Source organism: Bos taurus, chromosome 3, assembly GCF_002263795.3.
Source record: "Bos taurus isolate L1 Dominette 01449 registration number 42190680 breed Hereford chromosome 3, ARS-UCD2.0, whole genome shotgun sequence".
NCBI classification, from domain to species: domain Eukaryota; kingdom Metazoa; phylum Chordata; class Mammalia; order Artiodactyla; family Bovidae; genus Bos; species Bos taurus.
Window position 1 is genome coordinate 74,793,782 of NC_037330.1, and position 16,268 is coordinate 74,810,049.

Genomic DNA, 16,268 nt, shown 5'->3' on the forward strand with positions numbered 1-16,268 from the left:
TTCACCCTGGGGCGGAGCCAGCACGACCCAATGAGCGCAGGTTCCAAAGCGGCCCCCGATTCTCATTGGCTGGCAGCAGAGGCGTAGCCTGGAGCGTCACCGCCAAAGCTCTTCCCGGTGCAGGCTGTGCAGTGAGGTTGGAATCTCTGTTACCCATTGGCGTTGGTTCCTGCGGGTGAAATTCCTGAGTCCTGACCCTGGGAAAACTTCCTTGCTGGCTCCTGTGAGCCACCCGGGCGTCTCTGTGACCTCAGACCGGAGGTTCACGGGGGACGAGGAGAAAACCTGGCTTGACACTGAAACCCAGTAACCTGAAAAGAGGCCACACAGATAGCCTCCTCTTAACGGCAGCCCTTGCCTGGACCCTTCCCGACCTCCACGTACCACCCTTTGTCCTGAGGGCGGTTCCGAAGGACGCAAGCGACGAAATGGACATCGGTGAAAAGGCCGGCCCAAGCTGCCAAATGCGCAGCGTGGGTTCTCGTTAACAGCGGGCAGCCTGCCTTTGAAAGTAGCTGAATTCTGTAATGACCCAGTACTTAACGTTGATTGAAATCGGAGTGAGAGTCGTATTTTTAAGTAATAGTAAAGCTACTGTAGAGAGAATCTCTAAGGAAAACTCTGGCAGCTAAGAGCTATTCAAACATCATTATCTTTTGAAGTACCCAGAGAAACCTCTCTCTGATGAAATACAAAACAAAGTGTGGCTTTGAAAAACTTATTGGAGTCTTAAATCCTTAGACAGAATGCCTTCATTGTTACACAATTAACAGCAACGACCTGGTAGGAATGGAAGTTGTCCTGGGTCGCAATTTATTCACCTGTATCCACAGCCCTACTCTCACAAGAATCACTCCTCTAAAAAACAACAAAAGTCTCCTTGTTCCCTAAACAATACAGACTTGACCTATTTAGTGTGGCTACTATTTTCTAGGACTAGGGAATTTAGAAATACTTCTCTTCCTGCGAAGTATTAGCTAAATATCTAAAACTTTATTAAACTAATTAAGGAAGAAGAGAATACAGAATAAATGGCTCTTAAAATTTTACTGAAAGGACTGAGGCAATTTGCTTTTAAAAATAACTACCAGGATACAGCCATTAAGCACTGGGGAGCAGTGCCTAAGGACCTGCAAATTTTTAAGAAACCAGGCAAAATTTTTAGCCCTGGGGAAAAAATTAATGGACTCCAAAGCACTAATAAATATTAATGTATATTTAATTAACATTTTTCTGTTAAAAATATATCAACTGCAACTCATTTCAGAGTTATATATAGCTGTACATGCGTATGTTTTATGTGATATGAATCTTAGGGACCAAGAGGGTCCTAATTAGCTTACCTCCTAAATGAGCTTACCTCCTAATGTCTGTGAACAAACACTGAGTTTCATAAATATGGATATTGTATTTAGTATTACCATAACAAAAGATTCTTTTTTAAATGACACTAATATAAATGCTCTAAATCAAGCCTTTTTCACTCTCATAAATTAAGAAAACTTTAATAGGCAGCAGCTCAGTATTATGTCGGAGAAGGCGATGGCACCCCACTCCAGTACTCTTGCCTGGAAAATCCCATGGACGGAGGAGCCTGGTAGGCTGCAGTCCATGGGGTCGCTAAGAGTCGGACACGACTGAGAGATTTCACTTTCACTTTTCCCTTTCATGCATTGGAGAAGGAAATGGCAACCCACTCCAGTGTTCTTGCCTGGAGAATCCCAGGGACGTGGGAGCCTGGTGGGCTGCCGTCTATGGGGTCGCACAGAGTCGGACACGACTGAAGCGACTTAGCAGCCGCAGCAGTATTATGTATCAAGGATTCCCATGACTTAATAATTTTACTTGTAGGAATTTATTCTTCAAACGTATTCCCATATGTGTGTAAGGATGAATAAGGATGTTATTCATACCTATTGTTGCTATTTTAAAAGAAAAAGAATGGAAAACATCTTATGTATCTATCCATGGGAGACTGGTGTGTTAATGACACAATTCTGTGAGGGGGTATGGTATAGTTGATAAGCAAGAGATTGATCTGAGTTGGTGTGTCATGATCTCTAACTTCTGAGACAGCAAAGCAAGGTGCAAAGCAATGTGTATATTATGCTCCCACTTTTTCAAGAGAGTTTGTACCAATGTGCATTATTTTTAGATGAACATACATAATTTAATGGACTTCCCAGGTGGCTCAGTGGTAAAGAATCCACCTGCAGTGCAGGAGCCACAGGAGGTGAGGGTTCTATCCCTGGATCAGGAGGATCCCCTGGAGGAGGGCATGGCAACCCACTCCAGTATTCTTGCCTGGAGAATCCATGGACAAAGGAGCCTAGCGTACTACAATCCATGGGATCACAAAGAGTCGGACAGGACTGAAGTGACTTAGCGTGTAATTTAATATGTATAAAAATCATTCTGTAGTTTAAATCATGGATCTGCAGTAAAAAGATAACTTTCTAAAGATAACGTTTTATATCTAAAGATAATGTTTTATTTGCTTTTGTGTTTAAGTTTTATACTATGGACATATGCTACCTTTTAATAATAAAATTAATACCAGCCATCCTAATTTGAAAATGGCAGTTAAGTTATTTAGAAAAAAACTTAAGTGAAAAGACAGCTACTTTAAATATAGTAAATGCTATATAGTTTGGAGTGTGTGCTAATTTTTCATGTAAATTAGCTCATGAACAGCAAAACAGCATTATAACACTGAAAAAAAGATTAATTCCTCTTGGAGTGGGATTCTACATGAATGTGTTTTTTTGGAAGAAATGGGAGATTCCTTATTTTTTACATTTCTTTCATTACACAAAGCTCACTAATATTTTTATAACAAATACTTTTTACACACTATGAAAATAGCATTGTCATTAAAGTAAGGCTAGGGATAAAGATATTGTGACGGAACAGCGAAAACAGTAAAGACCTGGGAGGGATGTTTCTGACTGTAAAGCATAAATATAGGCAATGTTTAGGTCTGTTTTGTTTTACCTCAAAGGAAACAAAATTGCTCTTCCTTGGCTTTTGACAATGAAGTTTATGAGAAGGCAATTTGGGGCTCAGGGAGAGGAGAAAGACATTACAACACAAGTCCTTAATTTGGGTTTTGTAGATCACTACAGGGGGCTAAAGCCCTGAGGATATCACTTATGACACCTACTTTTGTTTGCTAGTAAAAATACTTTTTTCAAAATAGTAACAGAAAACCCTTTAATCTGGTTTTGATATGAAATAATTGAAAGTGATAAGTCTTGAGAATAAGTCTAAATACTCTATAAAATTATTAAATTTGATATCAAGAGAAACACTGGTGATTGGGTTTCTAATACAATTTCTTTGTTTTAGTGATGAGATGAAAAAAGTTGTGGCTTGTTCTTGCTGACATGTACAGTGAGTATCTAATCTGATAATAAACAGAGTCTCAGATATTTGGGCTAATAAAGTAACCTATAAATCATTAAGATGCATTCCACAATAATATAAAAGGAACAGAATATGACTGAAAAATGTAATGAAGTACCATTTGGGGCATTTTAACAATGAAGCTCCTGAGCTTAGGAGTCAGAGTACTTGAGTTTGAAGCTCAGGTCTAGCACCTGCTATCTACGTAACCTTGAGGAGTCAATTTACTGAACCTCTAAATCTCAGGCTCCTCCTTTGTAAAAATGAGAAAAATAATAATACTTCACAGTTTTCAAAAGTTAAATCCTTAGAAGCTCATGGCAGACCAGGATAGGATGTGTGGCAAGTAGACCAAGTGGGTAGCACTTAGGTCAGAAAGCTACGTTTTGATATTTCAGTTTCTTTGCAGAGGTATACTACACATAGGCCATGTATTCCAGGGGAGAAAGTTGATGATGTCTTTTTGCACAGCTCACAGAGATAAGAGTGATAGGTGACTTGAACTATTCAAATGGGCCGAAGTCCTGTTCAACTGATAATACAGCAGTTAAAGAGCTTTTGACTTTCTTGCTAGCAGTTTTATGTCATAGGGAAAATATTTTAGGGGGAGTTCTTCAAGTTTCAGGACTGTCTTGGCTCACTGGCGGCTGATGACACACCCCTACATAGTTCCACAGATTTCCAAACATGGAAAGGCTAACCCCAATTTAGAACTATGACTAGAGGAACGAAGGGACAGCTCTGAATTTAATCGTACCAACAGGAGAATGGATTGGTGATGAAGACATACAGAGAACTTTGGGAGAAAATGGCCTGTTATCCTGAAGATTCTGTTATCTAAGGAATGGAAAGCAAGGTATTTAAGATATACTTCCTAGACCAAACCTCCCCAAACTATGTCCCTAAGAATGTCTATATAAAACAAATGGCTTGTGGCCAAAAACAGTTTTGGAAACACTACACACTTAATCAGCCATCTTTAGAGTTATAATACATACTATTAGCATAACAAAGGGTCAGAGAAATCTTAGAATAGGAAACCAAGTATCAAACATTTCAAAAGAGATGATTCCTCTCTATACATCTATTAATACTCTCTCTTCCTCTGGCATATCTTCCATTTCTACTGTAATAGTTCTCAACAGTAATTTTAAAAGATAAAAATATAAAATTTTAAATTTAAAAATAAATAAGAGCTTCTTGGAATAGGCTTTAAACTACAGACATACCTCAGAGATACTGTGGGTTCAGTTTTAGACCACCAGGATAAAGTGAATACCACAGTAAAGTAAGTCACACAAAGTTTTTGGCTTCCTAATGAATATAAAACTTTTACTTACACTCTACTATAATCTGTTACATGCAGAAGAGCATTATATCTAAAAAATAAGGTACATACTTGATTTAAAATACCTTATTGCTAAAATAACTTATTGCTAAAATTCAGACTTAAATTGAAGAAAGTGGGGAAAACCACTAGACCATTCAGTTATGACCTAAATCAAATCCCTTATGATTATACAGTGGAAGTGAGAAATAGATTTAAGGGACTAAATCTGATAGACAGAGTGCCTGATGAACTATGGACGGAAGTTCATGACATTGTACAGGAGACAGGGATCAAGATCATTCCCATGGAAAAGAAATTCAAAAAGGCAAAATGGCTGTCTGAGGAGGCCTTACAAATAGCTATGAAAAGAAGAAAAATGACAAGCAAAGGAGAAAAGGAAAGATATAAGCATCTGAATGCAGAGTTCCAAAGAATAGCAAAGAGAGATAAGAAAGCCTTCCTCAGTGATCAATGCAAAGAAATAGAGGAAAACAACAGAATGGGAAAGACTAGAGATCTCTTTAAGAAAATTAGAGATACCAAGGGAACTTTTCATGCAAAGATGGGCTCGATAAAGGACAGAAATTTTATGGACCCAACAGAAGCAGAAGATATTAAGAGGTGGCAAGAATACATAGAGAACTGTACAAAGAAGAGTTTCATGACCCAGATAATCACGATGTTGTGATCACTCACCTAGAGTCAGACATCCTGGAACATGAAGTCAAGTGGGCCTTAGAAAGCATCACTTCTAACAAAGCTAGTGGAGGTGATGGAATTCCAGTTGAGATATTTCAAATCCTGAAAGATGATGCTGTGAAAGTGCTGCACTCAATATGTCAGCAAATTTGGAAAACTCAGCAGTGGCCACAGGACTGGAAAAGATCAGTTTTCATTCCAATCCCAAAGAAAGGCAATGCCAAAGAATGCTCAAACTACTACATAATTGCACTCATCTCACATGCTAGTAAAGTAATGCTCAAAATTCTCCAAGCCAGGCTTCAGCAGTATGTAAACCATGAACTTCCAGATGTTCAAGCTGGTTTTAGAAAAGGCAGAGGAACCAGAGATCAAATTGCCAACATCCGCTGGATCATGGAAAAAGCAAGAGAGTTCCAGAAAAGCATCTATTTCTGCTTTATTGACTATGCCAAAGCCTTTGACTGCGTGGATCACAATAAACTGTGGAAAATTCTGAAAGAGATGGGAATACCAGACCGCCTGACCTGCCTCTTGAGAAACCTATATACAGGTCAGGAAGCAGCAGTTAGAACTGGACATGATAGAACAGACTGGTTTCAAATAGGAAAAGGAGTACGTCAAGGCTGTATATTATCACCCTGCTTATTTACCTTATATGCAGAGTACATCATGAGAAATGCTGGGCTGGAAGAAGCACAAGCTGGAATCAAGATTGCCCGGAGAAATATCAATAACCTCAGATATGCAGATGACACCACCCTTATGGCAGAAAGTGAAGAGGAATTAAAAAGCCTCTTGATGAAAGTGAAAGAGGAGAGTGGAAAAGTTGGCTTAAAGCTCAACATTCAGAAAACGAAGATCATGGCATCTGGTCCCATCACTTCATGGGAAATAGATGGGGAAATAGTGGAAACAGTGTCTTTACATTTTAAAGTCTGTGGAAACTGACTTTATTTTTCTGGGCTCCAAAATCACTGCAGATGGTGATTGCAGCCATGAAATTAAAAGATGCTTACTCCTTGGAAGGAAAGTTATGACCAACCTAGACAGTATATTCAAAAGCAAAGATATTACTTTGCCAACAAAGGTCCGTCTAGTCAAGGCTATGGTTTTTCCAGTGGTCGTGGATGGATGTGAGAATTGGACTGTGAAGAAAGCTGAGCATGAAAGAACTGATGCTTTTGAACTGTGGTTTTGGAGAAGACTCTTGAGAATCCCCTGGACTGCAAGGAGATCCAACCAGTCCATCCTAAAGGAGATCAGTCCTGTGTATTCATTGGAAGGACTGATGCTGAAGATGAAATTCCAATACTTTGGCCACCTCATGTGAAGAGTTGACTCATTGGAAAAGATCCTGATGCTGGGAGGGACTTGGGGCAGGAGAAGGGGACGACAGAGGATGAGATGGCTGGATGGCATCACCGACTCGATTGACATGAATTTGAGTGAATTCTGGGTTTTGGTGATAGGCAGGGAGGCCTGGCCTGCTGTGATTCATGGGGTTGCAAACAGCTGGACACGACTGAGGGACTGAACTGAACTGAACTTATTGCTAAAATACACTGATCATCATCCAAGCCTTCGATGAGATACAATCTTTTTGCTGGTAGAGAATCTTGTCTTGAGGTTGATGGCTGCCGACTAGTCATGGTGTGGGTTACTGAAGTTAGGATGGCTGTGGCAATTTCTTAAAATAAGATGGCAATGAAGTTTGCAGTATCAATTAATCCTTACTTTTGTGAATGATTTCTCTGAAGGATACACTGCTATTTGATAGAATCTTACCCACAGCAAAAATTCTTTCAAAATTGGAGCCAATCCTCTCAAACCCTGAGCAATCTCAAAGTCAACCATGAAAGTTGGAATCAACTTCTTTCACAGTCCTGTTAATGTTTGCAGTTGACCTCTTCTCGTGGATCAGTAATGTTGCTGATGACGTCCATTCTGGGACTTCCATAGTGGTCCAGTGGCCAAGACCCATGCTTCCATTGCAGGGACACAGGTCTGATCCTTGGTCTGGTAACTAAGATCCCACATGCTATGCAATGTGGCCAAAAATAAATAAATAAAATAATCTTTTTCAAAAAATTACATCCATTCTATACATAATAGTTTGCATCTGCTAATCCCAAACTCCCAATCCATCTCTCCCCCAACTCCAACCCGTAGGCAACAAGTCTGTCTTCTATGGTTCTGTTTCTTAAATAATAAGATTTTAAATACAAAATTACTCCTTGATCTATGGGCTTCAGAAAGGATGCTGTGTTAGCAGGCACAAAACAACACAAATCTTGCTGTATATCTCCATCAGGGTTCTTAGATTACCAGGTGCATTGTCTATGAACAGCATTATTTTGGAATAATCTTTTTTTGCCCTAAGCAGTAAGTCTCAAAAAGTGGGCTTAAAATATTCAGTAAACTATGTCATAAATAGATATGCTAAGCATCTAGGCTTTGTTGTTCCATTTATAGAACACTGGGAGCAGCTTTAGCATAATTCTTATGGGCCTAGGATTTTTGTTAAATGAGCATCAACTTCAACTTCAAGTCACCAACTACATTAGGCCCTAACAAGAGTCAGCCCGACCTTTGAAGCTTTGCAGCCAGGCTTTGACTTCTCCTCTTTACCTATGTAAAAGCCCAGATGCCAACATCTTTCAATATAGGCTGTTTCAGTCTACATTGAAATATAAGGCTGTTTCATCTTACATTGAAAATCTGCTATTTAGTGTTGCCACTTATATATTTATTTTAGCTAGAGCTTCCAGATAACTTGTTGCAGCTTCTACATCAGCACTTGTTGCTTCCCTTGCACTGTTATGTTATGGAGATGGCTTTTTTCCTTAAACCTCATGAATTAACCTCTGCAAGCTTCAGACTTTTCCTCTGCAGCTTCCTCAGCTCCCTCAACCTTCACAGAATTGAAGAGAGTTAAGACCTTGAAGAGAGTTAGGGTCTTTCCCTGGTGGCTCAGATATAAAGAATCTGCCTGCAATGCAGGAAACCTGGGTTTGATCCCTGGGTCGGGGAGATGTCCTGGAGAAGGGAATGGCTAACCATTCCAGCATTCTTGCCTGGAGAATTTCATGGACAGAGGAGCTTGGTATATATATATATATATATATATATAAATCTCAGCTCAAGCTTTCCCTCTTCTGGGCTACAGTCTCTCTTCTGCATGCCCACTGCAGTATCCTTGATCAGGTGCTACTGCATGCTCCTGCCTGTTTCCTTTTCAGTTCACCTTGTACTTTACAGGCAGAATTATTCTTCTAAAATGCAATTTTGATCATGTCAGCACTTTCAAGTCCCTTCTCTCAAGAAGGGATTTCTATCTGCACTTTGTCCCTAGAGCTGTACATATATGTGTGACAATGAATAACACTGAGCTATATTCATTCTTCACTGATATATTCATTCAACAAACAACCATTCAGTGACAATTATGTGCAAGCATAATGCTTTGTCTTTGCTTAAGTCTCTTGTTATGTGTTACCTAGGCTATCTATTCTATACATTCTATCCTCCATTCTAGCAGGAATAACTTTGAAAATGAAGATGCAAAACTGATTATGATGTGTCCTGACCAGAAAATGTTTAAATTCCTTCACCTGGCATCTATAACCCTTGTATCTTGCCAGTCCTTACCCTTCCCCAGCCACACCAAGCCATGTTCAGTTCCTTGAATGTGCCAATACATTTTCATGATTATGGGTTTTTATACATATTGTTTCTCTAGTTTCTCAGTTGGTAAAGAATCTGCCTAAAAAAAAAAAAAAAAAGAATCTGCCTGCCATGAAGGAGACCCGAGTTCCATTCCTGGGTCAGGAAGATCCCCTGGAGAAGGGAATGACTACCCGCTCCAGTATTCTTTCCTGGAGAATTCCATGGACAGAGGAGTCTGGTGAGCTACAGTCCATGGGGTCGCAAAGAGTCAGACGTGACTGAGCCACCAACATACACACGTGCCTATTGTTACCCTGGAACTATATTCCCCCTTCTTCACCAGATGAGCTAGCTGCTTTAGGTTCTATAAATCTCAGCTCAAGCTTTCCTTCTTCTAGCAAGATTTATCTGAGGTTACTGTCCCCAGAGTTGGTTTCCATCTCACAGATGTGAGTTCTATAACAATTCTTATTGTTTTTATTTGAAATTGCTTGTTTAAATGTCTTTTGCTGAGTTACATGTTCCTGGAAGGAAGGCAGCAGGATCATCCTGTCACCAGCTCCTAGCTTTGAATCTGGCATACAGAAAATGTTCAATGAATATTTGTTAAATGACTGAATAAATGTTAGGCAATTGAGGAAATACCAAGATTTCATTCTCCCCTTCAAGAAATCTAAAAAATGTAAGTAGTGGAAGCACACCAGTACTGTCATACTGTTTATTGTGTTGTTTATTTGTTTCAAGTGAAGAAAATTCTTTATAAAATAACTTTGTTCCCAGATGAATTATTAACCAGGATACTATAAGAAATCTATTGATATATCCATAAATCTCTTGAGGCCTACTGCTGCAGTGATTTTTCTGAAGGATAAATCTGACCTTAGAAAGAAGGGAATATGAAGCTGGAGGGATAGTTGTTAAGAAGTAAGGGAAAATGGAAGAGTAGGAAAAGGAAATTAGCAAGTTAAGGTGTTCTGCCTATCACTGCAGTTCAAGAAAAGAAGAAAAACATAATATCAGCAGCTACTCCTAAGTCTTCTGTATTCAGATTTTTACTCATAAACAAGAAATACTTTGTCTTCTACATGACTACCTTATCTAAACATCAAATATTAAATGATTCAACCTTTAAGATGGTTGGGTAAATATATCCAGTTATATGTAGGCACTGTTGAGTTCCTATTATAATACTTTCCGTTAGAAATACTCTTGAGGACTTCCCCAGAAGTCCAGTGGTTAAGATTCTCCCCTGCCAATGCAGGGGGTACACTTCGATCCCAGTTCAATAAACTAAGATTTCACATGCTTCACAGCCAAAAGATATCATAAATAAGAAATAGGCCTGAAAGTGAAGGTCTCTCGTTTATAATTCCATGGTCAGTTCAGTTCGGTTCAGTCACTCAGTCATGTCAGATATTTTTGACCCATGGACTGCAGCATGCCAGGCTTCCCTGTCCATCACCAACTCCCAGAGCTTGCTCAAAATCAATGTCCATTGAGTCAGTGATGCCATCCAGCCATCTCAACCTTTGTTGTCCCCTTCTCCTCCTACCTTCAATCTTTCCCAGCATCAGGGTCTTTTCAAATGAGTCAGTTCTTCGAATCAAGTGGCCAAAGCACTGGAGTTTCAGCTTCAGCATCAGTCCTTCCAATGAATATTCAGGACTGATTTACTTTAGGATTGACTGCTTTGAAATCCTTGCAGTGCAAGGGACTCTCAAGAGTCTGCTCTAATACCACAGTTCAACAGCATCAATTATTTGACACTCAGCTTTCTTTATAGTCCAACTCTCACATCCATACATGACTCCTGGAAAAACCATAGCTTTGACTAGACAGAACTTTGTTGGCAAAGTAATGTCTCTGCTATCTGATATGCTGTCAAGGTTGGTCATAGTTTTCTTCCAAAGAGCTAGTGTCCTTTAATTTCATGACTGCAGTCACCATCTGCAGTGATTTGGGAGCCCCCAAAATAAATCTGCCACTGTTTTCACTGTTTCTCTGTCCATTTGCCATGAAGTGATGGGACTGGATGCCATGATCTTAGTTTTCTGAATGTTGAGTTTTAAGCCAGGTTTTTCATTCTCCTCTTTCACTTTCATCAAAGGTTCTTTAGTTCTTCACTTTCTGCCATAAGGGTGGTGTCATCTGCATATCTGAGGTTATTGATATTTCTCCTGGCAATCTTGATTCCAACTGTGCTTCATCCAGCCCCACATTTCACAAGATGTACTCTGCATATAAGTTAAATAAGCAGGGTGACAATATACAGCCTTGACGTACTCCTGTCTTGATTTGGAACCAGTCTGTTGTTCCGTGTCCCGTTCTAACTGTTGCTTCTTGACCTGCATACACATTCCTCAGGAAACAAGTCAGGAGGTCTGGTATTCCCACCTTCTGAAGAATTTTCCACAGTTTGTTATGGTCCACAGAGTCAAAGGCTTTGGCATAGTCACTAAAACAGAAGTAGATATTTTTCTAGAACTCTCTCGCTTTTTCTGTGTTCCAAGGATGTTGGCAACTTGATCGCTGGTTCCTCTGCCTTTTCTAAATCCAGCTTGAACATCTGGAAGTTCATGGTTCATGTACTGTTGAAGCCTGGCTTGCAGGAATTTGACCATTACTTTACTAGCGTGTGAGACGAGTGCAATCGTGCAGTAGTTTGAGCATTCTTTGGCATTGCCTTTCTTTGGGATTGGAATGAAAACTGACCTTTTCCAGTCCTGTGGCCACTGCTGAGTTTTCCAAATTTGCTGTCATATTGAGTGCAGTACGTTCACAGCATCATCTTTCAGGAGGTGATGGAATTCCATCACCTCCACTAGCTTTGTTCATAGTGATATTTCCTAAAGCCCACTTGATTTCACATTCCAGGATGTCTGGCTTTAGGTGAGCAATCACACCATCGTGGTTGTCTGGGTCATGAAGATCTTTTTTGTACAGTTCTTCTGTGTATTCTTGCCACCTCTTCTTAATATCTTCTGCTTCTGTTAGGTACACACCATTTCTGTCCTTTATTGTGCCCATCTTTGCATGAAAAGTTCCCTTGGTATCTCTAATTTTCTTGAAGAGATCTCTAGTCTTTCCTATTCTGTTGTTTTCCTCTATTTCTTTGCATTGATCACTGAGGAAGGCTTTTTTATCTCTCCTTGCTATTCTTTGGAACTCTGCATTCAGATGGAAATATCTTTCCTTTTCCCCTTTGCTTTTCATTTCTCTTCTTTCACAGCTATTTGTAAGGCCTACCCAGACAGCCATTTTGCTTTTTTTCATTTCTTTTCCATGGGGGTGGCCTTGATCCCTGTCTCCTGTACAATGTCACAAACCTCCGACCATAGTTCATCAGGCACTCTATCAGATCTAGTCCCCTAAATCTGTTTCTCACTTCCACTACATAATCATAAGGAATATGATTAAGGTCATACCTGAATGGTCTAGTGGTTTTACCTACTTTCTTCAATTTAAATCTGAATTTGGCAATAAACAGTTCATGATCTGAGCCATAGTCAGCTCCCCGTCTTGTTTTTGCTGACTGTATAGAGCTTCTCCATCTTTGGCTGCAAAGAATATAATCAATCTGATTTCAGTGTTGACCATATGATGATATCCATGTGTAAAATCTTCTCTTGTGTTGGGGTGTTTGCTATGACCATTGCGTTCTCTTGGCAAATATTAGCCTTTGCCCCGCTTCATTCCATATTCCAAGGCCAAATTTGCCTGTTACCCCAGGTGTTTTTTTGACTTCCTACTTTTGCATTCCAGTTCCTTATAATGAAAAGGACATCTTTTTTGGGTGTTAGTTCTAAAAGGTCTTGTAGGTCTTCACAGAACCGTTCAAGTTCAGCTTCTTTAGCATTACTGGTTGGGGCATAGACTTGGATTACTGTGAATATTGAATGGTTTGCCTTGGAAATGAACAGAGATCACTCTGTCGTTTTTGAGATTGCATCCAAGTACGGCATTTCAGACTCTTTTGTTGACCATGATGGCTACTCCATTTCTTCTAAGGGATTCCTGCCACAGTAGTAGATATAATGGTCATCTGAGTTAAATTCACCCATTCCAGTCCATGGAACATCCAAGGAGAAGTGGCTGAGTGGGCACAGGAGGGCCGAGAGGAGTTACTCCATGTTCAAGGTCAGGAGGGGTGGCTATGAGGAGATACCCCTCGTCAAGGTAAGGAGCAGAGGCTGCACTTTGTGAAGCAGCTGTGGAGAGATACCCCACATCCAAGGTAAGAGAAACCCAAGTAAGATGGTAGGTATTGCGAGAGGCATCAGAAGGCAGACACAAAAACCATAATCACAGAACACTAGTCAATCTAATCACACAGACCACAGCCTTGTCTAACTCAATGAAAGTAAGCCATGCTGTGTGGGGCCACCCAAGACAGGCGGGTCATGGTGGAGAGGTCTGACAGAATGTGGTCCACTGGAGAAGGGAATGGCAAACTACTTCAGTATTCTTGCCTTGAGAACACCATGAACAGTATGAAGAGGCAAAATGATAGGATACTGAAAGAGGAACTCCCCAGGTCAGTAGGTGCCCAATATGCTACTGGAGATCAGTGGAGAAATAACTCCAGAAAGAATGAAGAGATGGAGCCAAAGCAAAAACAATACCCAGTTGTGGATGTGACTGGTGATAGAAGCAAGGTCCGATGATGTAAAGAGCAATATTGCACAGGAACCTGGAATGTTAGGTCCATCAGTCATTTCAGTTCAGTCGCTCAGTCATATCCGACCCTTTGCAACCCCATGAGTCCCAGCATGCCAGGCCTCCCTGTCCATCACCATCTCCCGGAGTTCACTCAGACTCATGTCCAACGAGTCAGTGATGCCATCCAGCCATCTCATCCTCTGTCGTTCCCTTCTCCTCTTGCCCCCAATCCCTCCCAGCATCAGAGTCTTTTCCAATGAGTCAACTTTTTGCATTATGTGGCCAAAGTACTGGAGTTTCAGCTTTAGCATCATTCCTTCCAAAGAAATCCCAGGGCTGATCTCCTTCAGAATGGACTGGTTGGATCTCCTTGCAGTCCAAGGGACTCCCAAGAGTCTTCTCCAACACCACAGTTCAAAAGCATCAATTCTTCGGCGCTCAGCCTTCTTCACAGTCCAACTCTCACATCCATACATGACCACAGGAAAAACCATAGCCTTGACTAGACGAACCTTTGTTGGCAAAGTAATGTCTCTGCTTTTGAACATGCTATCTAGGTTGGTCATAACTTTTCTTCCAAGGAGTAAGCATCTTTGAATTTCATGGCTGCAGTCACCATCTGTAGTGATTTTGGAGCCTAGAAAAATAAAGTCTGACAGTTTCCACTGTTTCCCCATCTATTTCCCATGAAGTGATGGGACCGGATGCCATGATCTTCGTTTTCTGAATGTTGAGTTTTAAGCCAACTTTTTCACTCACCTCTTTCACCTTCATCAAGAGGCTTTTTAGTTCCTCTTCACTTTCTGCCATAAGGGTGGTGTCATCTGCATATCTGAGGTGATTGATATTTCTCCCGGCTGTCTTGATCCCAGCTTGTGCTTCCTCCAGCCCAGCGTTTCTCATGATGTACTCTGCATATAAGTTAAATAAGCAGGAGGACAATATACAGCTTTGACGTACTCCTTTTCCTGTTTGGAACCAGTCTGTTGTTTCATGTCCAGTTCTAACTGTTGCTTCCTGACCTGCATACAAATTTCTCAAGAGGCAGGTCACGTGGTCTGGTATTCCCATCTCTTTCAGAATTTTCCACAGTTTATTGTGATCCACACGGTCAAAGGCTTTGGCATAGTTGGGGAAGTAGTCAAACGGAGATGGCAAGAGTGAACGCTGACATTTTAGGAATCAGCAAACTAAAATGGACTGGAATGGAATGTGTATCTCTCTAAAATAAACTTGCTTTCATTTTAGTATGGCTCACTTTTGAGTTCTTCCTTACATGAAGATAAGGACCCAAACATGGCAGCCCATCCAGGGTTTAACCCAAGACCTGGGATATGACCATTTTCTCTCTCCCTCATTCTCTTGCAATATATAGACACAACCAAGGAAAAAGCAGGAAAAGGAAGGATTTATTACTTGCAGCAACTAAAGAGAGCACTGAGGATTTTTCCCAAAGCAGTGTCTCCCTAAACAGCAAAATTGGGGAAGTTTTAAGATAAGGGCACATGCATATTCATGAAGGGGCTTGTGTGCATGCATGAGAGCTAAGTCGCTTTTTCTGCAACCCTATGGGTTATAGCCCACCAGACTCCTTTCCTCATTGGATTCTCCAGGCAAGAATACTGGAGTGGGTTGCCATGTCCTCCTCCTGGGGAAGAAGGTGATCTTGCCAACCCAGGAATTGAACCAGGGCCTCTTAAGTCTCTTGCATTGGGAGGTAGAATCGTTACCACTAGCACCCCTGGGAAGCCCATGAAGGGGCTTCAGCAGAGGAGACAATTCAGCATGTAGTTCAGGCAAAAGTCCAGAGTCCAAGCTTTAGTTGACTGAAGTCAGAATTGACATCAGTCTTCCATCCTTCACCTGAGTAAGGGCCTTAGGTCCTGCAGAACTCAAAGACATGTATCAAATTGTTACATATATTCCAAAACTAGGATTTTTTAGGATTTGAAATAGCTCAAATGGAATTCCATCACTTCCACTAGCTTTGTTCGTAGTGAGGCTTCCTAAGGCCCACATGACTTCATATTCCAGGATGTCTGGCTCTAGGTGAGTGATCACACCATCGTGGTTCTCTGGGTCATGAAGATCTTTTTTATATGGTTCTTCTGTGTATTCTTGCCACCTCTTCCTAATATCTTCTGCTTCTGTTAGGTCCATACCATCTTTGTCCTTTATTGAGCCCATCTTTGCATGAAATGTTCCCTTGGTATATCTAATTTTCTTGAAGAGATCTCTAGTCTTTCCCATTCTATTGTTTTCCTCTATTTCTTTGCATTGGGCACTGAGGAAGGCTTTCTTACCTCTTCTTGCTATTCTTTAGAACGCTGCATTCAGATGCTTATATCTTTCCTTTTCTCCTTTGCTTTTAGCTCCTCTTCTTTTCTCAGCTATTTATAAGGCCTCCTCAAACAGCCATTTTACCTTTGTGCATTTCTTTTTCTTGGGGATGGTCACTGCCTCCTGTACAATGTCACAAATCTATGTCCATTATTCTTCAGGCACT